The sequence below is a fragment of the Thermobia domestica genome, chromosome 12, assembly GCF_964235325.1.
Source record: "Thermobia domestica chromosome 12, izTheDome1.hap1.1, whole genome shotgun sequence".
Lineage (NCBI taxonomy): Eukaryota > Metazoa > Arthropoda > Insecta > Zygentoma > Lepismatidae > Thermobia > Thermobia domestica.
The window spans coordinates 28261910-28288855 of NC_137465.1; the positions used below are offsets into that span (position 1 = coordinate 28261910).

General features: G+C 38.3%; 14 non-coding genes across 14 annotated transcripts; 11 read left to right on the forward strand and 3 right to left on the reverse strand.

Moving 5' to 3' along the window:
• Nucleotides 1–471: 471 nt before the first annotated feature.
• TRNAN-GUU (transfer RNA asparagine (anticodon GUU)) lies at nt 472–545 on the forward strand. Its single transcript has one exon. It is a non-coding gene; the product is annotated as a tRNA-Asn (tRNA).
• Nucleotides 546–1382: 837 nt separating this feature from the next.
• Nucleotides 1383–1455, reverse strand: TRNAV-AAC (transfer RNA valine (anticodon AAC)). Its single transcript has one exon. It is a non-coding gene; the product is annotated as a tRNA-Val (tRNA).
• Nucleotides 1456–2515: 1060 nt separating this feature from the next.
• TRNAI-AAU (transfer RNA isoleucine (anticodon AAU)) lies at nt 2516–2587 on the forward strand. Its single transcript has one exon. It is a non-coding gene; the product is annotated as a tRNA-Ile (tRNA).
• A 730-nt stretch (nt 2588–3317) lies between these two features.
• Nucleotides 3318–3391, forward strand: TRNAN-GUU (transfer RNA asparagine (anticodon GUU)). The gene has a single exon. It is a non-coding gene; the product is annotated as a tRNA-Asn (tRNA).
• An 837-nt stretch (nt 3392–4228) lies between these two features.
• On the reverse strand, nt 4229–4301 carry TRNAV-AAC (transfer RNA valine (anticodon AAC)). Its single transcript has one exon. It is a non-coding gene; the product is annotated as a tRNA-Val (tRNA).
• Nucleotides 4302–5565: 1264 nt separating this feature from the next.
• On the forward strand, nt 5566–5637 carry TRNAI-AAU (transfer RNA isoleucine (anticodon AAU)). Its single transcript has one exon. It is a non-coding gene; the product is annotated as a tRNA-Ile (tRNA).
• A 728-nt stretch (nt 5638–6365) lies between these two features.
• Nucleotides 6366–6439, forward strand: TRNAN-GUU (transfer RNA asparagine (anticodon GUU)). The gene has a single exon. It is a non-coding gene; the product is annotated as a tRNA-Asn (tRNA).
• A 7298-nt stretch (nt 6440–13737) lies between these two features.
• TRNAM-CAU (transfer RNA methionine (anticodon CAU)) lies at nt 13738–13809 on the forward strand. The gene has a single exon. It is a non-coding gene; the product is annotated as a tRNA-Met (tRNA).
• A 730-nt stretch (nt 13810–14539) lies between these two features.
• On the forward strand, nt 14540–14613 carry TRNAN-GUU (transfer RNA asparagine (anticodon GUU)). Its single transcript has one exon. It is a non-coding gene; the product is annotated as a tRNA-Asn (tRNA).
• A 7317-nt stretch (nt 14614–21930) lies between these two features.
• Nucleotides 21931–22002, forward strand: TRNAM-CAU (transfer RNA methionine (anticodon CAU)). The gene has a single exon. It is a non-coding gene; the product is annotated as a tRNA-Met (tRNA).
• Nucleotides 22003–22731: 729 nt separating this feature from the next.
• On the forward strand, nt 22732–22806 carry TRNAN-GUU (transfer RNA asparagine (anticodon GUU)). The gene has a single exon. It is a non-coding gene; the product is annotated as a tRNA-Asn (tRNA).
• An 845-nt stretch (nt 22807–23651) lies between these two features.
• Nucleotides 23652–23724, reverse strand: TRNAV-AAC (transfer RNA valine (anticodon AAC)). Its single transcript has one exon. It is a non-coding gene; the product is annotated as a tRNA-Val (tRNA).
• A 1060-nt stretch (nt 23725–24784) lies between these two features.
• TRNAM-CAU (transfer RNA methionine (anticodon CAU)) lies at nt 24785–24856 on the forward strand. The gene has a single exon. It is a non-coding gene; the product is annotated as a tRNA-Met (tRNA).
• A 730-nt stretch (nt 24857–25586) lies between these two features.
• Nucleotides 25587–25660, forward strand: TRNAN-GUU (transfer RNA asparagine (anticodon GUU)). The gene has a single exon. It is a non-coding gene; the product is annotated as a tRNA-Asn (tRNA).
• Nucleotides 25661–26946: the final 1286 nt, after the last annotated feature.

Consider the following 26946-nt stretch of genomic DNA (forward strand, 5'->3'; position numbering starts at 1 on the left):
CATGCCTCGTACGCATAAAATCCTTTTATATAAAGAAACACTGCCCATAGAGAGAGTAAATAAACAACGCACAAATATCCCACATACTTGATATACGAAGTGTGCAACCCACATAAATAATATAATAGAACAACAGATGGTAAAATGATCTCAAAGTGTAAGAAGCTCACATTGTTGAGTGAATTGGATCAATGAGAAGGATATTGACAAAAGGAAAGTCATTTCTCAGTTAATCATGAAAAGGATTTTATTATAGCAGGAGGAATTTGGAAAAGAGAAAGAAGATTCGTCGTTTTAGTAAAAGTGAATATGTAGAATTACATACAGCAATTTTCAGAACTTAATAGTTATAGCTTTATCAAATGGTGTTGATAAATTACTTTTCACATTATCATATCGCGTATTCAAAGTAGAGTAGAGGCGTGTTGTGGTGCTGTAGTATTGCGAAACAGCGCTCAAATAAGATGGTGGGCCTCCGTGGCGCAATCGGCTAGCGCGTTCGGCTGTTAACCGAAAGGTTGGTGGTTCGAGCCCACCCGGGGGCGATAGTTTTATAATATTAATTCGAAATATACTAATGTAATAATCATCAATAATGTCAAGTTGTATCTGAAATCTCGTCACCTAAGATCTTCGGCTGGATTATTAACTTTAATAGCGATAATCAAATCTAACTCTTAGTTCCTTTCCCTGAATTTAATTCGACAGCATCACATGAGTTGGGTAAGATTTTAGCTGTGCAATTTCCAGCTCTTTCTCATTGGATCCTTTTCCAACAAGTTCTTATCTTGAATTCTTATTGATAGGGGGCACGACTGATCACTGCTAGAGCGATTACCCCTGGTTCGATCGCCAGCCAATTTTGTGGTGGACAACATCGTGTTCGTTGGTTTTCTGATATACTCCTAGTTCCTCCCATTCTCTCATTCTACTAGTTCTTCCATAACCATTCGTTTGTTTTAATCGTAGTCCCAAGAACATAACCGACGGACCTTAAATTCAAAGATGCCATTTCTAATTCGTATTTACGCCCATATTTCAAAAGTGGCTTATTATTTTAAATTTCTTGCATTTTGTCCGCTCTCCTGACTCATCTATCATAATCTACACAATATCATTTCATGACTGTCTCTTAACATTTCATACAAAAACTCGAAAATATTGTTCTTCTCCGTATATGCTTACTTCACTTTTGCTAGCCTTACTTTTATTTAATATTCGCACTTCCCTTAATAATTACATGTAATGTCATAGTAAAATAAGGGAATCGCATGTTGTATATGATAGAATAGCATAGGTACTGCCTTGAAGGCATATTAAGGTTGACTGTGAAAGTGCAGACCAGCATTCGTTAATATAGACGTAATAAAATAAAACATCAGTGTGCTCGCCAGGGATCGAACCTGGGACCTTCCGCGTGTTAGGCGGATGTGATAACCACTACACCACGAGCACACACATTAATGTTTGCTTATACTCAAGCAAAACAGTGCAAGAATGTTCATGTGAAGTAGGGAACACATGCGTGACTTCTTGCGACCTGTACTCATTTTTCGTATAAACTAATATTTGTAAAACACGAGATTGGATTACCCACAATTTTGCATGCGAAAACCATACTCAAACGTTTATTACACTTACCTGAAAAATGAGAGATCACGGCTAAGTGCAGGGCAGTATCTAACACTTTTACCGTTCGGCATATTATTCGCACATCATATTTTGCGTCTCTCGTTTTGTTTTCTATAGCAATGTCTTTGTAAATGAAACAAACCTAGTAAACACAGCACGAAAACTAAGCCATTTTAGTTTTACACAAAGAGCAGCGTTGCAAAGGTCGCGATGTAGTACTGCATCACCATTGCCATCAGTAATGATTCACCTTACGTTTGTAGACAGCCTCTTATTTCCGTTTACCATACTTTATTCTCAATTTCTAAAAATATGCCGCTTGGGACCTATGGGCCGTGCGTAAATTGGACCTTTCCATTCTAACTCTGTTATCCAGCTATCTGGATTGCCACATACCGTGACGGGGAAGGGCGCTTTGTGTTTAGGAGTTTGTACGACAGCGAATGACATACCAATCAAGTCCTGACGGGTTCATTTGGTTACATCAATGTAGCCATATTGGTAATTGAATTAGTTGATCTGGCGATTATTGACATGAAAAATTTAGAAGATTACAACTTAGGAAAAATATATATCTTATGTAAGAAATACAGACGTCAAAACGGAGATTCTCCAACTTAAATAACTAATCTGAAATCTGTGGCAAGTTTCGATTCTTTGTAGTTATAATATTGTACGATATTATTAATTGGTATCAGTGAAATATGATGAAGAGCGAAGAGAATGAAAATAGAACAGTGAGACCGCTCAAGAAACACTACTGCCCTTGGTTTTACTCAGTTACTACATTGTGTGTTATATATTGCTCATCATGTACTGCAATCTGCTAATACAAAATAACAATAATGAATTTGGATAGTCAAACAGTATATTACCAAACCGCAGCAGAGTGGCGCAGTGGAAGCGTGCTGGGCCAATAACCCAGAGGTCCGTGGATCGAAACCACGCTCTGCTAATTCATTTTGCTTCTCACATAGTTAAGAAATCACGAAGATAATTGCATTTTGAAGACAAGTTCAGTATGGGTAACGCCTCCCTTCATATAACTATATATGATTCGGAAATCTCGTTTAGAACAGTCTAAGCAGTCTTTGCTTAGTAGTTCTGAAGAAAATGTTAACATGAAATCGCGTAAAGGTGCTGCTGCCGTTATGTTTTAAATTTTTAAAAATTTTCAAAATTGAGATGAGAAAAGTATTATTACTACGCTCTCACATGCCTCGTACGCATAAAATCCTTTTATATAAAGAAACACTGCCCATAGAGAGAGTAAATAAACAACGCACAAATATCCCACATACTTGATATACGAAGTGTGCAACCCACATAAATAATATAATAGAACAACAGATGGTAAAATGATCTCAAAGTGTAAGAAGCTCACATTGTTGAGTGAATTGGATCAATGAGAAGGATATTGACAAAAGGAAAGTCATTTCTCAGTTAATCATGAAAAGGATTTTATTATAGCAGGAGGAATTTGGAAAAGAGAAAGAAGATTCGTCGTTTTAGTAAAAGTGAATATGTAGAATTACATACAGCAATTTTCAGAACTTAATAGTTATAGCTTTATCAAATGGTGTTGATAAATTACTTTTCACATTATCATATCGCGTATTCAAAGTAGAGTAGAGGCGTGTTGTGGTGCTGTAGTATTGCGAAACAGCGCTCAAATAAGATGGTGGGCCTCCGTGGCGCAATCGGCTAGCTCGTTCGGCTGTTAACCGAAAGGTTGGTGGTTCGAGCCCACCCGGGGGCGATAGTTTTATAATATTAATTCGAAATATACTAATGTAATAATCATCAATAATGTCAAGTTGTATCTGAAATCTCGTCACCTAAGATCTTCGGCTGGATTATTAACTTTAATAGCGATAATCAAATCTAACTCTTAGTTCCTTTCCCTGAATTTAATTCGACAGCATCACATGAGTTGGGTAAGATTTTAGCTGTGCAATTTCCAGCTCTTTCTCATTGGATCCTTTTCCAACAAGTTCTTATCTTGAATTCTTATTGATAGGGGGCACGACTGATCACTGCTAGAGCGATTACCCCTGGTTCGATCGCCAGCCAATTTTGTGGTGGACAACATCGTGTTCGTTGGTTTTCTGATATACTCCTAGTTCCTCCCATTCTCTCATTCTACTAGTTCTTCCATAACCATTCGTTTGTTTTAATCGTAGTCCCAAGAACATAACCGACGGACCTTAAATTCAAAGATGCCATTTCTAATTCGTATTTACGCCCATATTTCAAAAGTGGCTTATTATTTTAAATTTCTTGCATTTTGTCCGCTCTCCTGACTCATCTATCATAATCTACACAATATCATTTCATGACTGTCTCTTAACATTTCATACAAAAACTCGAAAATATTGTTCTTCTCCGTATATGCTTACTTCACTTTTGCTAGCCTTACTTTTATTTAATATTCGCACTTCCCTTAATAATTACATGTAATGTCATAGTAAAATAAGGGAATCGCATGTTGTATATGATAGAATAGCATAGGTACTGCCTTGAAGGCATATTAAGGTTGACTGTGAAAGTGCAGACCAGCATTCGTTAATATAGACGTAATAAAATAAAACATCAGTGTGCTCGCCAGGGATCGAACCTGGGACCTTCCGCGTGTTAGGCGGATGTGATAACCACTACACCACGAGCACACACATTGATGTCTGCTTATACTCAAGCAAAACAGTGCAAGAATGTTCATGTGAAGTAGGGAACACATGCGTGACTTCTTGCGACCTGTACTCATATTTCGTATAAACTAATATTTGTAAAACACGAGATTGGATTACCCACAATTTTGCATGCGAAAACCATACTCAAACGTTTATTACACTTACCTGAAAAATGAGAGATCACGGCTAAGTGCAGGGCAGTATCTAACACTTTTACCGTTCGGCATATTATTCGCACATCATATTTTGCGTCTCTCGTTTTGTTTTCTATAGCAATGTCTTTGTAAATGAAACAAACCTAGTAAACACAGCACGAAAACTAAGCCATTTTAGTTTTACACAAAGAGCAGCGTTGCAAAGGTCGCGATGTAGTACTGCATCACCATTGCCATCAGTAATGATTCACCTTACGTTTGTAGACAGCCTCTTATTTCCGTTTACCATACTTTATTCAGTGGTGCCCACCCCCCCTTATGTCCATGACGCACCCCCCCAAGTGTCTATCCGTAGGTGTTCTTCCATGAAAAAAATCTTCTTTTCGATTAATTTTACCCCCCCCCCATCAAACATATTTATATGGATTTTTAACCCCCCCAGAATATTTCAATGACGCAGTTTGCGTCATAGCCCCCCCTTGTGGGCACCCCTGCTTTATTCTCAATTTCTAAAAATATGCCGCTTGGGACCTATGGGCCGTGCGTAAATTGGACCTTTCCATTCTAACTCTGTTATCCAGCTATCTGGATTGCCACATACCGTGACGGGGAAGGGCGCTTTGTGTTTAGGAGTTTGTACGACAGCGAATGACATACCAATCAAGTCCTGACGGGTTCATTTGGTTACATCAATGTAGCCATATTGGTAATTGAATTAGTTGATCTGGCGATTATTGACATGAAAAATTTAGAAGATTACAACTTAGGAAAAATATATATCTTATGTAAGAAATACAGACGTCAAAACGGAGATTCTCCAACTTAAATAACTAATCTGAAATCTGTGGCAAGTTTCGATTCTTTGTAGTTATAATATTGTACGATATTATTAATTGGTATCAGTGAAATATGATGAAGAGCGAAGAGAATGAAAATAGAACAGTGAGACCGCTCAAGAAACACTACTGCCCTTGGTTTTACTCAGTTACTACATTGTGTGTTATATATTGCTCATCATGTACTGCAATCTGCTAATACAAAATAACAATAATGAATTTGGATAGTCAAACAGTATATTACCAAACAGCAGCAGAGTGGCGCAGTGGAAGCGTGCTGGGCCAATAACCCAGAGGTCCGTGGATCGAAACCACGCTCTGCTAATTCATTTTGCTTCTCACATAGTTAAGAAATCACGAAGATAATTGCATTTTGAAGACAAGTTCAGTATGGGTAACGCCTCCCTTCATATAACTATATATGATTCGGAAATCTCGTTTAGAACAGTAAGCAGTCTTTGCTTAGTAGTTCTGAAGAAAATGTTAACATGAAATCGCGTAAAGGTGCTGCTGCCGTTATGTTTTAAATTTTTAAAAATTTTCAAAATTGAGATGAGAAAAGTATTATTACTACGCTCTCACATGCCTCGTACGCATAAAATCCTTTTATATAAAGAAACACTGCCCATAGAGAGAGTAAATAAACAACGCACAAATATCCCACATACTTGATATACGAAGTGTGCAACCCACATAAATAATATAATAGAACAACAGATGGTAAAATGATCTCAAAGTGTAAGAAGCTCACATTGTTGAGTGAATTGGATCAATGAGAAGGATATTGACAAAAGGAAAGTCATTTCTCAGTTAATCATGAAAAGGATTTTATTATAGCAGGAGGAATTTGGAAAAGAGAAAGAAGATTCGTCGTTTTAGTAAAAGTGAATATGTAGAATTACATACAGCAATTTTCAGAACTTAATAGTTATAGCTTTATCAAATGGTGTTGATAAATTACTTTTCACATTATCATATCGCGTATTCAAAGTAGAGTAGAGGCGTGTTGTGGTGCTGTAGTATTGCGAAACAGCGCTCAAATAAGATGATGGGCCTCCGTGGCGCAATCGGCTAGCGCGTTCGGCTGTTAACCGAAAGGTTGGTGGTTCGAGCCCACCCGGGGGCGATAGTTTTATAATATTAATTCGAAATATACTAATGTAATAATCATCAATAATGTCAAGTTGTATCTGAAAACTCGTCACCTAAGATCTTCGGCTGGATTATTAACTTTAATAGCGATAATCAAATCTAACTCTTAGTTCCTTTCCCTGAATTTAATTCGACAGCATCACATGAGTTGGGTAAGATTTTAGCTGTGCAATTTCCAGCTCTTTCTCATTGGATCCTTTTCCAACAAGTTCTTATCTTGAATTCTTATTGATAGGGGGCACGACTGATCACTGCTAGAGCGATTACCCCTGGTTCGATCGCCAGCCAATTTTGTGGTGGACAACATCGTGTTCGTTGGTTTTCTGATATACTCCTAGTTCCTCCCATTCTCTCATTCTACTAATTCTTCCATAACCATTCGTTTGTTTTAATCGTAGTCCCAAGAACATAACCGACGGACCTTAAATTCAAAGATGCCATTTCTAATTCGTATTTACGCCCATATTTCAAAAGTGGCTTATTATTTTAAATTTCTTGCATTTTGTCCGCTCTCCTGACTCATCTATCATAATCTACACAATATCATTTCATGACTGTCTCTTAACATTTCATACAAAAACTCGAAAATATTGTTCTTCTCCGTATATGCTTACTTCACTTTTGCTAGCCTTACTTTTATTTAATATTCGCACTTCCCTTAATAATTACATGTAATGTCATAGTAAAATAAGGGAATCGCATGTTGTATATGATAGAATAGCATAGGTACTGCCTTGAAGGCATATTAAGGTTGACTGTGAAAGTGCAGACCAGCATTCGTTAATATAGACGTAATAAAATAAAACATCAGTGTGCTCGCCAGGGATCGAACCTGGGACCTTCCGCGTTTTGGATGTGATTTTTTTTCTCTTTTTTTTATTGTTCTTTAAGGATTACAGAGTAATTACATATGAAATACAATATACTATAACAGCAGAAGTATTACATGATTACAGGATGAATATACAAATAATGTTTACAGCATTTATACAGTAGAGAAGTGTCACACAGATATCGACAAATAGTATACAAGAGTGCTAAAATCGGGATTTGATGGAGAGAAGTAGAATTTTACCATGCTATTGTTGAACTTCAAATATATTCAGAAAGTACAATGTCCAGGTAGTTCGCAAATAGCTTTTTCTTTCTAGCGGGCGGAAAGTGTCTGTATTGAGTGCACAAGAAATCTTGATAGTCTGTTACAAAGCGTAGTTTTGAGGATTGTAGTATGTATTCAATCGTATGAGCTGCTAACCAGGTATTGAATTGAGTTTAGTGGTTGGATAAAAGTGAAAGTCCGGTAGAACGAATATGCGAACTGTGGTAAGAGTAGGAACTGTACGGCAGACTTTGCTGACAGCTGTTTGGAATTTGAGCCATATTGTCGCTGCAGATCCACATTGAATTAAGCGATGCACAATATCATCTTCATTACCACATGTGACACAACTAGTAGTGTCACTAAATTTGAGACGGTGCTTTTTGGCATTCGTGGGGAGAAGCTCATTGACAACAGTGTACCAAGTAGATTGAACAGATCGTGGAATGTGACGAGCAAACACATTGCCCCAAATCTGGGACCAATTGTTGTTTGGATGTTTCAGTTCCATACGAGGAGGCTCAAGGTTCAGCTGGTTGAGGAGCAATATATAAAAGCACTTCACTGAAGTTATTGATGCTTGTTGTTCAGCACTCATATAAATATAATCAGCAACCACGTCTCTGAAATACCAGTAGCAACAAGGGATTGATTTGATATGTAGAGGCAAGTTTTTACCTATACGTTCGATACAATCAGCTAAGATACCATGGCTGACCCAATTTACATTGTGTTGAATATTTTCAAATGATCGAAACTTGAATAAAGCAGTAGCTTTACATTCAATATGAACAAGACCCAAACCTCCATGTCCGGTGGGTAGACAGGTATATGGGTATTTGACTCTGAAGACGTGACCGTGCCAAAGAAACCAATTCCCAACACTGGTAAGACGTTTCGCAATGTGGGAGGGCATAGGTAGGATCTGGGCTAGATACCATAGTTTGGAAAATGCGAAGACATTTAGAAAATACACTCTGGACCGTAAGCTGAGTTGACGGGATCTGTGAAGTGGGAGAACATGTCGCACAGTATTAACTAACTGGTTGTAATCTAACTGTATGGTTTCAGCAAGGAGACGCGTGAAGGTTATCCCAAGGATTTTCAATTGGTCGACCGTTCGTATTTGTGTGATAAAAGAGTTCTGTACAAGTGGCAGTATTTTAGTCTTTGCACGATTTACCAGAGTGCCAGACATATTCACATAATCTTCAATGCATGCTTCTACAGAATGAAGATCCTCTTGGTCACGTAAGAACACCGTCACATCATCCGCATAACTGCAAACTTTTAATCCATTATTATGAAAAGAAATCCCTTGTATATGTGCTGCAATGTGCCAGAGTAGAGGACTAAGGGAAATAATAAAAAGGGTCATGCTCAGAGGACAGCCTTGTCGGACACTGCGTTTGATTTTTATGGGCTCACTCAAAAATCCGTTTATTTTAAGTTTTGTTTGTGCTTCATCATAGAGTACACGGATCCATCTGATGAATTTCTCCCCTATGCCAAACTTTTGTAGAAGCGCCCATAAATAGGCATGATTTACTCTATCAAATGCCTGATGGAAATCAATAGATAAAACTGCAGGAGTGCTAGAGAAAGCTTGGCAACTAGCAATTACATCCCGAATCGTTTGCAGAAGATGATAGATTTTCCTATCTCCTACACTTGCAAATTGGTATGGCCCTGCCAAGGATTCCAAATATGGTTGTAGTCTGGTATTCAAGCAGCGGGCCAGAAGTTTATAGTCAGAGTTCATTAGTGTGATGGGTCGGTAATCAGTAACTAAAGTCGCATTATTTACTTTGGGAATAAGGACTGTCACTCCTGGAGATTTATACTTTTGCACAGGTGCATCACTGAAATATTCATTGACTATGTCTGTTAATGTGTCTCCTATCAAAGGGAAGAAGCGTTGGTACCATTCTGCTGGAAGTCCATCTAGACCAGGAGATTTGTTAGAAGGGGCATTCATCACAGCAGATTCTACCTCTTCTTTCGAAATCGGGGTGTCCATCGCTCTAGCTGAATCATAATCGAGCACTGGAGAAAGGTTGTGGAAAATCTGTTGTTGGGTGTTTGCTTCGCCGCAGTCACCAAATAGGGAATTATAGTAGGTGTAAAACGCTGTTTTGATTTCAGGGAAAGAGAAAAATGTGTTCCCTTCGTCATCTTGAATGCGTGCTACTAATTTACTCGCACCACGCTTATACTCCTGTATAACATGATGTAGGGATGGCTCTTCTTCGAGGTCGAATATAGGAGATTTACTTCTGATAAGTACACCTTTCATTCTGTTTCTGGTCATGGTTAAAAGTTTTGCTTTAAATTTATTAACAGTACATAGAAGCGTACGATCAGAAAGTGCTGAATGTTGAGCATCACATAAACATCTGTAATAAAAATTGTACAGGTTACGATCATCTCGACTCTTCTCTGACGAATACCATCTGGAAAAACTAGAAACACGAGGTTTCAGATATTGATGCCACCATTCGCTGAGCGTTCGAAAATGTCGTCGTTGTGTCACCCAATAGTGCCATTTAGCTGTAAAAGCTTCACAGTAATTAGTGTCAGCGAGAAGGGAAGTGTTGAAGTGCCAGTATCCTCTACCACGTTCAATTTTGACATCAGGAATTTTCAAAGATATGGCGTATGCGTGATGATCAGAAAAGATGGTAGGAGTTACTTCTACGTCTATAATCTTTTTAGCTAGGCTGGGAGACAAATAGATACGGTCAATTCTTGAAGCTGAATTATTCCGAACGTAAGTATATCCACGTTCATGTGGACGTTTCAATAGCCAGCTGTCTTGTAAGTGAAACCCTTTAACCAGTTCATTTAAGGTAGGACAGTAGTTAAAACCAGGAGATTGGTCTTCAGGACGGAGGACGGCGTTGAAATCTCCAGCCAGTAAAAAATGGTCAGTGTTTGAGGAGAAGGCAGATGGAACATCATGTACATAAAATTCATTCCTTTCATGTACATAAAATTCATTCACGATGTTGTGATCCGGATGGTGAATACAGATTTACGAGCTTTATGCTTCCTAACGTGCCAGTCATTATTCTGCCGGTTGGGTGAAATATTTCAGGTGTGAAGTTTACGTCACTCTTGACCACTATTGCAGTACCTGTGCCATTTGTGGTGTAATTATTATAAACTGTATAAGCTGCACCGAAATTTAGCCTTTCTAAGCCAACTTCCTGTAATAGCGCGACATCTATATGCGACTGAATTAGAAAATCATGTAACGAAAATTCTTTGGCAGGTGACTGCAGGTTGTTAATATTGATAGTTGCTATTTTAATAGACATGATGATGAAAAAGAAAAACATTGTAGAAAAATGTAAATCGGTTTGTAAGGACATCATATTTTACACAAGCTATTGAAATCAGGAAGAATCGATATGCTGAATAGAAATATCCTACAAACTGCACTATTACTGGAAACGGAAATGTCATACAACGTTCAATGTTGTCAAGAAATTGACAAACAGGAAACAGACACGAAGCGTATACTGTGCACAACTAACCTAAGGTTAGAGTACTTACTTTTTATCGGAGGAACATGTAGAAACGCTATGTTCAGACTGTTGATCAGTTCTCTGAGAGAGGGCTTTACTCAGTTCTTGTCGTTTAGTGCGTTTACGTTTAGTATGGTCGGGGGAACTGGGTGCACTTCTTACTGTTTCTCGTGGAGACGGGTAGTCCTGCACTTGATCATCTGCTGGAAGACTGAGAACGGGGGAAGACAGAGACGAAGCACTGAGAGTTCCTAAGATTGGTTGAATGGGGTTGCACTTTCATCGGTAATCATGGTACTGGAATCATCTTCTGGACAAGGGGGTAAGGAAGTAACCATATTTGAAGGGGTGCCAAGTGGAGAGGGAGTTGAACGTTGAGGTTGCGGTTTTGCCTCCGGAATATCACCTGGTTGTTTGTTCAGAGAGGGGCGCTCATCAGCCTCATTATCACATGAAAAGGTTTTGTCACGATCAGCAGCACATTGAGACATGAGGGGTGGAAAATCACTGGTATTGTTGATATCAGATGACACAGGCGTTACGGTATTATGCTCACTAACATGAGAAACACAACTTTCGGACACTGAAACCTTTGGAGACACTGCAGGTAAACTTGCTTCACTTCCTCGTGGCAGAATAGGTGGGGCAAGGTTGGAAAATTTCGGAACAAAATCCGGCGGTGATGTCAAATTGGAGGGCTTTGGAACAGATACTCGTCCAGCATAACTCAAGGTACCAGAAACAGCCAGTGGGGGAGGACGGAGTGGACATGCTGAGTGTAGATGTTGGAGAGAATTGCAGCGCAAGCATGTCTTTTGTTGACCGGGATAGGTAACACAATATCTACTGTTCTGAATACTTATGAACGAAGGGATGGCATGTTTCAGTTCCATTTTGATCAACTTAGTACCTGTTCGTATAGGGTAGACATGGTCGGCTGAATAAAGTTCATCCAGTATACTATATATCTTGCCGTATTTCTCAAAGACATCCCTGACTTCATTATGTGACAACTCCAAGGGAGTAACATGCAGTTTCACTGTTAGAATGCTAACATTTGCCCAAGTTACTTTTATGTCATATGAACTTTGTGAATCACGAAACTTGACAACACCACTTGTATCACGAAGGATTTTTTCACATAAATGTAAAGAGACCAATTTGACAAAAATACATTTACGATACATGTCCATTTCGATACTCAACACTTGATCAACAGTAAAGGCGAAGGTGTAATGTAACCACTCATGGATTACAAGAGACGTAGGTCGCTCAGAGACAGGGCCAAAATCAAACTTCAGAGTGTTTACTCGTTTGAGAGTTGACATCCTCAAATGGAGCACAGTATTCAAAAGAAAGAAAACGAAAACTTAAGAAAAGCAAAAAAAAAAAACACTAGAAAAACAATTAATAGAAACTTCACTATATCAAACAATGGCAAAACAAACACTCACACGTAGAAAGCTAGGTATTTGACAACCAAACACTACGAAGTGAACCAATCGCAGAGAGCGCGCAGCACACGTCCACACACTCCAGCAACCAAACACGTTATGATGTGATAACCACTACACCACGAGCACACACATTGATGTTTGCTTATACTCAAGCAAAACAGTGGAAGAATGTTCATGTGAAGTAGGGAACACATGCGTGACTTCTTGCGACCTGTACTCATATTTCGTATAAACTAATATTTGTAAAACACGAGATTGGATTACCCACAATTTTGCATGCGAAAACCATACTCAAACGTTTATTACACTTACCTGAAAAATGAGAGATCACGGCTAAGTGCAGGGCAGTATCTAACACTTTTACCGTTCAGCATATTATTCGCACATCATATTTTGCGTCTCTCGTTTTGTTTTCTATAGCAATGCCTTTGTAAATGAAACAAACCTAGTAAACACAGCACGAAAACTAAGCCATTTTAGTTTTACACAAAGAGCAGCGTTGCAAAGGTCGCGATGTAGTACTGCATCACCATTGCCATCAGTAATGATTCACCTTACGTTTGTAGACAGCCTCTTATTTCCGTTTACCATACTTTATTCTCAATTTCTAAAAATATGCCGCTTGGGACCTATGGGCCGTGCGTAAATTGGACCTTTCCATTCTAACTCTGTTATCCAGCTATCTGGATTGCCACATACTATGACGTGGAAGGACGCTTTGTGTTTAGGAGTTTGTACGACAGCGAATGACATACCAATCAAGTCCTGACGGGTTCATTTGGTTACATTAATGTAGCCATATTGGTAATTGAATTAGTTGATCTGGCGATTATTGACATGAAAAATTTAGAAGATTACAACTTAGGAAAAATATATATCTTATGTAAGAAATACAGACGTCAAAACGGAGATTCTCCAACTTAAATAACTAATCTGAAATCTGTGGCAAGTTTCGATTCTTTGTAGTTATAATATTGTACGATATTATTAATTGGTATCAGTGAAATATGATGAAGAGCGAAGAGAATGAAAATAGAACAGTGAGACCGCTCAAGAAACACTACTGCCCTCGGTTTTACTCAGTTACTACATTGTGTGTTATATATTGCTCATCATGTACTGCAATCTGCTAATACAAAATAACAATAATGAATTTGGATAGTCAAACAGTATGTTACCAAACAGCAGCAGAGTGGCGCAGTGGAAGCGTGCTGGGCCCATAACCCAGAGGTCCGTGGATCGAAACCACGCTCTGCTAATTCATTTTGCTTCTCACATAGTTAAGAAATCACGAAGAAAATTGCATTTTGAAGACAAGTTCAGTATGGGTAACGCCTCCCTTCATATAATTATATATGATTCGGAAATCTCGTTTAGAACAGTCTGAGCAGTCTTTACTTAGTAGTTCTGAAGAAAATGTTAACATGAAATCGCGTAAAGGTGCTGCTGCCGTTATGTTTTAAATTTTTAAAAATTTTCAAAATTGAGATGAGAAAAGTATTATTACTACGCTCTCACATGCCTCGTACGCATAAAATCCTTTTATATAAAGAAACACTGCCCATAGAGAGAGTAAATAAACAACGCACAAATATCCCACATACTTGATATACGAAGTGTGCAACCCACATAAATAATATAATAGAACAACAGATGGTAAAATGATCTCAAAGTGTAAGAAGCTCACATTGTTGAGTGAATTGGATCAATGAGAAGGATATTGACAAAAGGAAAGTCATTTCTCAGTTAATCATGAAAAGGATTTTATTATAGCAGGAGGAATTTGGAAAAGAGAAAGAAGATTCGTCGTTTTAGTAAAAGTGAATATGTAGAATTACATACAGCAATTTTCAGAACTTAATAGTTATAGCTTTATCAAATGGTGTTGATAAATTACTTTTCACATTATCATATCGCGTATTCAAAGTAGAGTAGAGGCGTGTTGTGGTGCTGTAGTATTGCGAAACAGCGCTCAAATAAGATAGTGGGCCTCCGTGGCGCAATCGGCTAGCGCGTTCGGCTGTTAACCGAAAGGTTGGTGGTTCGAGCCCACCCGGGGGCGATAGTTTTAGTTATCTCTGCTATATTAATTCGAAATATACTAATGTAATCATCATCAATAATGTCAAGTTGTATCTGAAAACTCGTCACCTAAGATCTTCGGCTGGATTATTAACTTTAATAGCGATAATCAAATCTAACTCTTAGTTCCTTTCCCTGAATTTAATTCGACAGCATCACATGAGTTGGGTAAGTTTTTAGCTGTGCAATTTCCAGCTCTTTCTCATTGGATCCTTTTCCAACAAGTTCTTATCTTGAATTCTTATTGATAGGGGGCACGACTGATCACTGCTAGAGCGATTACCCCTGGTTCGATCGCCAGCCAATTTTGTGGTGGACAACATCATGTTCGTTGGTTTTCTGATATACTCCTAGTTCCTCCCATTCTCTCATTCTACTAATTCTTCCATAACCATTCGTTTGTTTTAATCGTAGTCCCAAGAACATAACCGACGGACCTTAAATTCAAAGATGCCATTTCTAATTCGTATTTACGCCCATATTTCAAAAGTGGCTTATTATTTTAAATTTCTTGCATTTTGTCCGCTCTCCTGACTCATCTATCATAATCTACACAATATCATTTCATGACTGTCTCTTAACATTTCATACAAAAACTCGAAAATATTGTTCTTCTCCGTATATGCTTACTTCACTTTTGCTAGCCTTACTTTTATTTAATATTCGCACTTCCCTTAATAATTACATGTAATGTCATAGTAAAATAAGGGAATCGCATGTTGTATATGATAGAATAGCATAGGTACTGCCTTGAAGGCATATTAAGGTTGACTGTGAAAGTGCAGACCAGCATTCGTTAATATAGACGTAATAAAATAAAACATCAGTGTGCTCGCCAGGGATCGAACCTGGGACCTTCCGCGTTTTGGATGTGATTTTTTTTCTCTTTTTTTTATTGTTCTTTAAGGATTACAGAGTAATTACATATGAAATACAATATACTATAACAGCAGAAGTATTACATGATTACAGAATGAATATACAAATAATGTTTACAGCATTTATACAGTAGAGAAGTGTCACACAGATATCGACAAATAGTATACAAGAGTGCTAAAATCGGGATTTGATGGAGAGAAGTAGAATTTTACCATGCTATTGTTGAACTTCAAATATATTCAGAAAGTACAATGTCCAGGTAGTTCGCAAATAGCTTTTTCTTTCTAGCGGGCGGAAAGTGTCTGTATTGAGTGCACAAGAAATCTTGATAGTCTGTTACAAAGCGTAGTTTTGAGGATTGTAGTATGTATTCAATCGTATGAGCTGCTAACCAGGTAATTGAATTGAGTTTAGTGGTTGGATAAAAGTGAAAGTCCGGTAGAACGAATATGCGAACTGTGGTAAGAGTAGGAGCTGTACGGCAGACTTTGCTGACAGCTGTTTGGAATTTGAGCCATATTGTCGCTGCAGATCCACATTGAATTAAGCGATGCACAATATCATCTTCATTACCACATGTGACACAACTAGTAGTGTCACTAAATTTGAGACGGTGCTTTTTGGCATTCGTGGGGAGAAGCTCATTGACAACAGTGTACCAAGTAGATTGAACAGATCGTGGAATGTGACGAGCAAACACATTGCCCCAAATCTGGGACCAATTGTTGTTTGGATGTTTCAGTTCCATACGAGGAGGCTCAAGGTTCAGCTGGTTGAGGAGCAATATATAAAAGCACTTCACTGAAGTTATTGATGCTTGTTGTTCAGCACTCATATAAATATAATCAGCAACCACGTCTCTGAAATACCAGTAGCAACAAGGGATTGATTTGATATGTAGAGGCAAGTTTTTACCTATACGTTCGATACAATCAGCTAAGATACCATGGCTGACCCAATTTACATTGTGTTGAATATTTTCAAATGATCGAAACTTGAATAAAGCAGTAGCTTTACATTCAATATGAACAAGACCCAAACCTCCATGTCCGGTGGGTAGACAGGTATATGGGTATTTGACTCTGAAGACGTGACCGTGCCAAAGAAACCAATTCCCAACACTGGTAAGACGTTTCGCAATGTGGGAGGGCATAGGTAGGATCTGGGCTAGATACCATAGTTTGGAAAATGCGAAGACATTTAGAAAATACACTCTGGACCGTAAGCTGAGTTGACGGGATCTGTGAAGTGGGAGAACATGTCGCACAGTATTAACTAACTGGTTGTAATCTAACTGTATGGTTTCAGCAAGGAGACGCGTGAAGGTTATCCCAAGGATTTTCAATTGGTCGACCGTTCGTATTTGTGTGATAAAAGAGTTCTGTACAAGTGGCAGTATTTTAGTCTTTGCACGATTTACCAGAGTGCCAGACATATTCACATAATCTTCAATGCATGCTTCTACAGAATGAAGATCCTCTTGGTCACGTAAGAACACCGTCACATCATCCGCATAACTGCAAACTTTTAATCCATTATTATGAAAAGAAATCCCTTGTATATGTGCTGCAATGTGCCAGAGTAGAGGACTAAGGGAAATAATAAAAAGGGTCATGCTCAGAGGACAGCCTTGTCGGACACTGCGTTTGATTTTTATGGGCTCACTCAAAAATCCGTTTATTTTAAGTTTTGTTTGTGCTTCATCATAGAGTACACGGATCCATCTGATGAATTTCTCCCCTATGCCAAACTTTTGTAGAAGCGCCCATAAATAGGCATGATTTACTCTATCAAATGCCTGATGGAAATCAATAGATAAAACTGCAGGAGTGCTAGAGAAAGCTTGGCAACTAGCAATTACATCCCGAATCGTTTGCAGAAGATGATAGATTTTCCTATCTCCTACACTTGCAAATTGGTATGGCCCTGCCAAGGATTCCAAATATGGTTGTAGTCTGGTATTCAAGCAGCGGGCCAGAAGTTTATAGTCAGAGTTCATTAGTGTGATGGGTCGGTAATCAGTAACTAAAGTCGCATTATTTACTTTGGGAATAAGGACTGTCACTCCTGGAGATTTATACTTTTGCACAGGTGCATCACTGAAATATTCATTGACTATGTCTGTTAATGTGTCTCCTATCAAAGGGAAGAAGCGTTGGTACCATTCTGCTGGAAGTCCATCTAGACCAGGAGATTTGTTAGAAGGGGCATTCATCACAGCAGATTCTACCTCTTCTTTCGAAATCGGGGTGTCCATCGCTCTAGCTGAATCATAATCGAGCACTGGAGAAAGGTTGTGGAAAATCTGTTGTTGGGTGTTTGCTTCGCCGCAGTCACCAAATAGGGAATTATAGTAGGTGTAAAACGCTGTTTTGATTTCAGGGAAAGAGAAAAATGTGTTCCCTTCGTCATCTTGAATGCGTGCTACTAATTTACTCGCACCACGCTTATACTCCTGTATAACATGATGTAGGGATGGCTCTTCTTCGAGGTCGAATATAGGAGATTTACTTCTGATAAGTACACCTTTCATTCTGTTTCTGGTCATGGTTAAAAGTTTTGCTTTAAATTTATTAACAGTACATAGAAGCGTACGATCAGAAAGTGCTGAATGTTGAGCATCACATAAACATCTGTAATAAAAATTGTACAGGTTACGATCATCTCGACTCTTCTCTGACGAATACCATCTGGAAAAACTAGAAACACGAGGTTTCAGATATTGATGCCACCATTCGCTGAGCGTTCGAAAATGTCGTCGTTGTGTCACCCAATAGTGCCATTTAGCTGTAAAAGCTTCACAGTAATTAGTGTCAGCGAGAAGGGAAGTGTTGAAGTGCCAGTATCCTCTACCACGTTCAATTTTGACATCAGGAATTTTCAAAGATATGGCGTATGCGTGATGATCAGAAAAGATGGTAGGAGTTACTTCTACGTCTATAATCTTTTTAGCTAGGCTGGGAGACAAATAGATACGGTCAATTCTTGAAGCTGAATTATTCCGAACGTAAGTATATCCACGTTCATGTGGACGTTTCAATAGCCAGCTGTCTTGTAAGTGAAACCCTTTAACCAGTTCATTTAAGGTAGGACAGTAGTTAAAACCAGGAGATTGGTCTTCAGGACGGAGGACGGCGTTGAAATCTCCAGCCAGTAAAAAATGGTCAGTGTTTGAGGAGAAGGCAGATGGAACATCATGTACATAAAATTCATTCCTTTCATGTACATAAAATTCATTCACGATGTTGTGATCCGGATGGTGAATACAGATTTACGAGCTTTATGCTTCCTAACGTGCCAGTCATTATTCTGCCGGTTGGGTGAAATATTTCAGGTGTGAAGTTTACGTCACTCTTGACCACTATTGCAGTACCTGTGCCATTTGTGGTGTAATTATTATAAACTGTATAAGCTGCACCGAAATTTAGCCTTTCTAAGCCAACTTCCTGTAATAGCGCGACATCTATATGCGACTGAATTAGAAAATCATGTAACGAAAATTCTTTGGCAGGTGACTGCAGGTTGTTAATATTGATAGTTGCTATTTTAATAGACATGATGATGAAAAAGAAAAACATTGTAGAAAAATGTAAATCGGTTTGTAAGGACATCATATTTTACACAAGCTATTGAAATCAGGAAGAATCGATATGCTGAATAGAAATATCCTACAAACTGCACTATTACTGGAAACGGAAATGTCATACAACGTTCAATGTTGTCAAGAAATTGACAAACAGGAAACAGACACGAAGCGTATACTGTGCACAACTAACCTAAGGTTAGAGTACTTACTTTTTATCGGAGGAACATGTAGAAACGCTATGTTCAGACTGTTGATCAGTTCTCTGAGAGAGGGCTTTACTCAGTTCTTGTCGCTTAGTGCGTTTACGTTTAGTATGGTCGGGGGAACTGGGTGCACTTCTTACTGTTTCTCGTGGAGACGGGTAGTCCTGCACTTGATCATCTGCTGGAAGACTGAGAACGGGGGAAGACAGAGACGAAGCACTGAGAGTTCCTAAGATTGGTTGAATGGGGGTTGCACTTTCATCGGTAATCATGGTACTGGAATCATCTTCTGGACAAGGGGGTAAGGAAGTAACCATATTTGAAGGGGTGCCAAGTGGAGAGAGAGTTGAACGTTGAGGTTGCGGTTTTGCCTCCGGAATATCACCTGGTTGTTTGTTCAGAGAGGGGCGCTCATCAGCCTCATTATCACATGAAAAGGTTTTGTCACGATCAGCAGCACATTGAGACATGAGGGGTGGAAAATCACTGGTATTGTTGATATCAGATGACACAGGCGTTACGGTATTATGCTCACTAACATGAGAAACACAACTTTCGGACACTGAAACCTTTGGAGACACTGCAGGTAAACTTGCTTCACTTCCTCGTGGCAGAATAGGTGGGGCAAGGTTGGAAAATTTCGGAACAAAATCCGGCGGTGATGTCAAATTGGAGGGCTTTGGAACAGATACTCGTCCAGCATAACTCAAGGTACCAGAAACAGCCAGTGGGGGAGGACGGAGTGGACATGCTGAGTGTAGATGTTGGAGAGAATTGCAGCGCAAGCATGTCTTTTGTTGACCGGGATAGGTAACACAATATCTACTGTTCTGAATACTTATGAACGAAGGGATGGCATGTTTCAGTTCCATTTTGATCAACTTAGTACCTGTTCGTATAGGGTAGACATGGTCGGCTGAATAAAGTTCATCCTGTATACTATATATCTTGCCGTATTTCTCAAAGACATCCCTGACTTCATTATGTGACAACTCCAAGGGAGTAACATGCAGTTTCACTGTTAGAATGCTAACATTTGCCCAAGTTACTTTTATGTCATATGAACTTTGTGAATCACGAAACTTGACAACACCACTTGTATCACGAAGGATTTTTTCACATAAATGTAAAGAGACCAATTTGACAAAAATACATTTACGATACATGTCCATTTCGATACTCAACACTTGATCAACAGTAAAGGCGAAGGTGTTATGTAACCACTCATGGATTACAAGAGACGTAGGTCGCTCAGAGACAGGGCCAAAATCAAACTTCAGAGTGTTTACTCGTTTGAGAGTTGACATCCTCAAATGGAGCACAGTATTCAAAAGGAAGAAAACGAAAACTTAAGAAAAGCAAAAAAAAAAAAAAAAAAAAAACACTAGAAAAACAATTAATAGAAACTTCACTATATCAAACAATGGGAAAACAAACACTCAAACGTAGAAAGCGAGGTATTTGACAACCAAACACTACGAAGTGAATCAATCGCAGAGAGCGCGCAGCACACGTCCACACACTCCAGCAACCAAACACGTTATGATGTGATAACCACTACACCACGAGCACACACATTGATGTTTGCTTATACTCAAGCAAAACAGTGGAAGAATGTTCATGTGAAGTAGGGAACACATGCGTGACTTCTTGCGACCTGTACTCATATTTCGTATAAACTAATATTTGTAAAACACGAGATTGGATTACCCACAATTTTGCATGCGAAAACCATACTCAAACGTTTATTACACTTACCTGAAAAATGAGAGATCACGGCTAAGTGCAGGGCAGTATCTAACACTTTTACCGTTCAGCATATTATTCGCACATCATATTTTGCGTCTCTCGTTTTGTTTTCTATAGCAATGCCTTTGTAAATGAAACAAACCTAGTAAACACAGCACGAAAACTAAGCCATTTTAGTTTTTCACAAAGAGCAGCGTTGCAAAGGTCGCGATGTAGTACTGCATCACCATTGCCATCAGTAATGATTCACACGTTTGTAGACAGCCTCTTATTTCCGTTTACCATACTTTATTCTCAATTTCTAAAAATATGCCGCTTGGGACCTATGGGCCGTGCGTAAATTGGACCTTTCCATTCTAACTCTGTTATCCAGCTATCTGGATTGCCAGATACTATGACGGGGAAGGGCGCTTTGTGTTTAGGAGTTTGTACGACAGCGAATGACATACCAATCAAGTCCTGACGGGTTCATTTGGTTACATCAATGTAGCCATATTGGTAATTGAATTAGTTGATCTGGCGATTATTGACATGAAAAATTTAGAAGATTACAACTTAGGAAAAATATATATCTTATGTAAGAAATACAGACGTCAAAACGGAGATTCTCCAACTTAAATAACTAATCTGAAATCTGTGGCAAGTTTCGATTCTTTGTAGTTATAATATTGTACGATATTATTAATTGGTATCAGTGAAATATGATGAAGAGCGAAGAGAATGAAAATAGAACAGTGAGACCGCTCAAGAAACACTACTGCCCTCGGTTTTACTCAGTTACTACATTGTGTGTTATATATTGCTCATCATGTACTGCAATCTGCTAATACAAAATAACAATAATGAATTTGGATAGTCAAACAGTATATTACTAAACAGCAGCAGAGTGGCGCAGTGGAAGCGTGCTGGGCCCATAACCCAGAGGTCCGTGGATCGAAACCACGCTCTGCTAATTCATTTTGCTTCTCACATAGTTAAGAAATCACGAAGATAATTGCATTTTGAAGACAAGTTCAGTATGGGTAACGCCTCCCTTCATATAATTATATATGATTCGGAAATCTCGTTTAGAACAGTCTGAGCAGTCTTTACTTAGTAGTTCTGAAGAAAATGTTAACATGAAATCGCGTAAAGGTGCTGCTGCCGTTATGTTTTAAATTTTTAAAAATTTTCAAAATTGAAATGAGAAAAGTATTATTACTACGCTCTCACATGCCTCGTACGCATAAAATCCTTTTATATAAAGAAACACTGCCCATAGAGAGAGTAAATAAACAACGCACAAATATCCCACATACTTGATATACGAAGTGTGCAACCCACATAAATAATATAATAGAACAACAGATGGTAAAATGATCTCAAAGTGTAAGAAGCTCACATTGTTGAGTGAATTGGAACAATGAGAAGGATATTGACAAAAGGAAAGTCATTTCTCAGTTAATCATGAAAAGGATTTTATTATAGCAGGAGGAATTTGGAAAAGAGAAAGAAGATTCGTCGTTTTAGTAAAAGTGAATATGTAGAATTACATACAGCAATTTTCAGAACTTAATAGTTATAGCTTTATCAAATGGTGTTGATAAATTACTTTTCACATTATCATATCGCGTATTCAAAGTAGAGTAGAGGCGTGTTGTGGTGCTGTAGTATTGCGAAACAGCGCTCAAATAAGATAGTGGGCCTCCGTGGCGCAATCGGCTAGCGCGTTCGGCTGTTAACCGAAAGGTTGGTGGTTCGAGCCCACCCGGGGCGATAGTTTTAGTTATCCCTGCTATATTAATTCGAAATATACTAATGTAATAATCATCAATAATGTCAAGTTGTATCTGAAAACTCGTCACCTAAGATCTTCGGCTGGATTATTAAGTTTAATAGCGATAATCAAATCTAACTCTTAGTTCCTTTCCCTGAATTTAATTCGACAGCATCACATGAGTTGGGTAAGTTTTTAGCTGTGCAATTTCCAGCTCTTTCTCATTGGATCCTTTTCCAACAAGTTCTTATCTTGAATTCTTATTGATAGGGGGCACGACTGATCACTGCTAGAGCGATTACCCCTGGTTCGATCGCCAGCCAATTTTGTGGTGGACAACATCGTGTTCGTTGGTTTTCTGATATACTCCTAGTTCCTCCCATTCTCTCATTCTACTAATTCTTCCATAACCATTCGTTTGTTTTAATCGTAGTCCCAAGAACATAACCGACGGACCTTAAATTCAAAGATGCCATTTCTAATTCGTATTTACGCCCATATTTCAAAAGTGGCTTATTATTTTAAATTTCTTGCATTTTGTCCGCTCTCCTGACTCATCTATCATAATCTACACAATATCATTTCATGACTGTCTCTTAACATTTCATACAAAAACTCGAAAATATTGTTCTTCTCCGTATATGCTTACTTCACTTTTGCTAGCCTTACTTTTATTTAATATTGCACTTCCCTTAATAATTACATGTAATGTCATAGTAAAATAAGGGAATCGCATGTTGTATATGATAGAATAGCATAGGTACTGCCTTGAAGGCATATTAAGGTTGACTGTGAAAGTGCAGACCAGCATTCGTTAATATAGATGTAATAAAATAAAACATCAGTGTGCTCGCCAGGGATCGAACCTGGGACCTTCCGCGTGTTAGGCGGATGTGATAACCACTACACCACGAGCACACACATTGATGTTTGCTTATACTCAAGCAAAACAGTGGAAGAATGTTCATGTGAAGTAGGTAACACATGCGTGACTTCTTGCGACCTGTACTCATATTTCGTATAAACTAATATTTGTAAAACACGAGATTGGATTACCCACAATTTTGCATGCGAAAACCATACTCAAACGTTTATTACACTTACCTGAAAAATGAGAGATCACGGCTAAGTGCAGGGCAGTATCTAACACTTTTACCGTTCAGCATATTATTCGCACATCATATTTTGCGTCTCTCGTTTTGTTTTCTATAGCAATGCCTTTGTAAATGAAACAAACCTAGTAAACACAGCACGAAAACTAAGCCATTTTAGTTTTACACAAAGAGCAGCGTTGCAAAGGTCGCGATGTAGTACTGCATCACCATTGCCATCAGTAATGATTCACCTTACGTTTGTAGACCGCCTCTTATTTCCGTTTACCATTCTTTATTCTCAATTTCTAAAACTATGTCGCTTGGGACCTATGGGCCGTGCGTAAATTGGACCTTTCCATTCTAACTCTGTTATCCAGCTATCTGGATTGCCACATACTATGACGGGGAAGGGCGCTTTGTGTTTAGGAGTTTGTACGACAGCGAATGACATACCAATCAAGTCCTGACGGGTTCATTTGGTTACATCAATGTAGCCATATTGGTAATTGAATTAGTTGATCTGGCGATTATTGACATGAAAAATTTAGAAGATTACAACTTAGGAAAAATATATATCTTATGTAAGAAATACAGACGTCAAAACGGAGATTCTCCAACTTAAATAACTAATCTGAAATCTGTGGCAAGTTTCGATTCTTTGTAGTTATAATATTATACGATATTATTAATTGGTATCAGTGAAATATGATGAAGAGCGAAGAGAATGAAAATAGAACAGTGAGACCGCTCAAGAAACACTACTGCCCTCGGTTTTACTCAGTTACTACATTGTGTGTTATATATTGCTCATCATGTACTGCAATCTGCTAATACAAAATAACAATAATGAATTTGGATAGTCAAACAGTATATTACCAAACAGCAGCAGAGTGGCGCAGTGGAAGCGTGCTGGGCCCATAACCCAGAGGTCCGTGGATCGAAACCACGCTCTGCTAATTCATTTTGCTTCTCACATAGTTAAGAAATCACGAAGAAAATTGCATTTTGAAGACAAGTTCAGTATGGGTAACGCCTCCCTTCATATAATTATATATGATTCGGAAATCTCGTTTAGAACAATCTGAGCAGTCTTTACTTAGTAGTTCTGAAGAAAATGTTAACATGAAATCGCGTAAAGGTGCTGCTGCCGTTATGTTTTAAATTTTTAAAAATTTTCAAAATTGAGATGAGAAAAGTATTATTACTACGCTCTCACATGCCTCGTACGCATAAAATCCTTTTATATAAAGAAACACTGCCCATAGAGAGAGTAAATAAACAACGCACAAATATCCCACATACTTGATATACGAAGTGTGCAACCCACATAAATAATATAATAGAACAACAGATGGTAAAATGATCTCAAAGTGTAAGAAGCTCACATTGTTGAGTGAATTGGATCAATGAGAAGGATATTGACAAAAGGAAAGTAATTTCTCAGTTAATCATGAAAAGGATTTTATTATAGCAGGAGGAATTTGGAAAAGAGAAAGAAGATTCGTCGTTTTAGTAAAAGTGAATATGTAGAATTACATACAGCAATTTTCAGAACTTAATAGTTATAGCTTTATCAAATGGTGTTGATAAATTACTTTTCACATTATCATATCGCGTATTCAAAGTAGAGTAGAGGCGTGTTGTGGTGCTGTAGTATTGCGAAACAGCGCTCAAATAAGATAGTGGGCCTCCGTGGCGCAATCGGCTAGCGCGTTCGGCTGTTAACCGAAAGGTTGGTGGTTCGAGCCCACCCGGGGGCGATAGTTTTAGTTATCCCTGCTATATTAATTCGAAATATACTAATGTAATCATCATCAATAATGTCAAGTTGTATCTGAAAACTCGTCACCTAAGATCTTCGGCTGAATTATTAACTTTAATAGCGATAATCAAATCTAACTCTTAGTTCCTTTCCCTGAATTTAATTCGACAGCATCACATGAGTTGGGTAAGTTTTTAGCTGTGCAATTTCCAGCTCTTTCCCATTGGATCCTTTTCCAACAAGTTCTTATCTTGAATTCTTATTGATAGGGGGCACGACTGATCACTGCTAGAGCGATTACCCCTGGTTCGATCGCCAGCCAATTTTGTGGTGGACAACATCGTGTTCGTTGGTTTTCTGATATACTCCTAGTTCCTCCCATTCTCTCATTCTACTAATTCTTCCATAACCATTCGTTTGTTTTAATCGTAGTCCCCATTAGTCTCAAGAACATAACCGACGGACCTTAAATTCAAAGATGCCATTTCTTATTCGTATTTACGCCCATATTTCAAAAGTGGCTTATTATTTTAAATTTCTTGCATTTTGTCCGCTCTCCTCACTCATCTGTCATAATCTACACAATATCATTTCATGACTGTCTCTTAACATTTCATACAAAAACTCGAAAATATTGTTCTTCTCCGTATATGCTTACTTCACTTTTGCTAGCCTTACTTTTATTTAATATTGCACTTCCCTTAATAATTACATGTAATGTCATAGTATAATAAGGGAATCGCATGTTGTATATGATAGAATAGCATAGGTACTGCCTTGAAGGCATATTAAGGTTGACTGTGAAAGTGCAGACCAGCATTCGTTAATATAGACGTAATAAAATAAACATCAGTGTGCTCGCCAGGGATCGAACCTGGGACCTTTTGCGTGTTAGGCGGATTTGATAACCACTTTTTTTATTTACTTTTTATTTACATTGTTTGCGAGTTAGAGTGAGAAAGTTACATAATTTACAATTGTAATTACTTGCACAGAGAAATGTGTATAAGGAAAACCGTTACATTATTATTACACAGAGTGACCACATAAGAGATAATGAAGGTAATTGGCAAATAGTGTTTTCTTCCTTGGTGGGGAAATTTACCATATTTTAGACACAGGAAATCCTTGTACGTGTGATGTGCTTGAGGAGAACGAGGAGACAGGATATATTCAATGGTGTTTACACTAAGGCAAACGACAGAATGATGTTTCTGGTGTTGAAAGTGTTTAAAAGCAGGTAACGTAAGCATTTCAACAGTGATACAGTCAGAGCTGATTTTA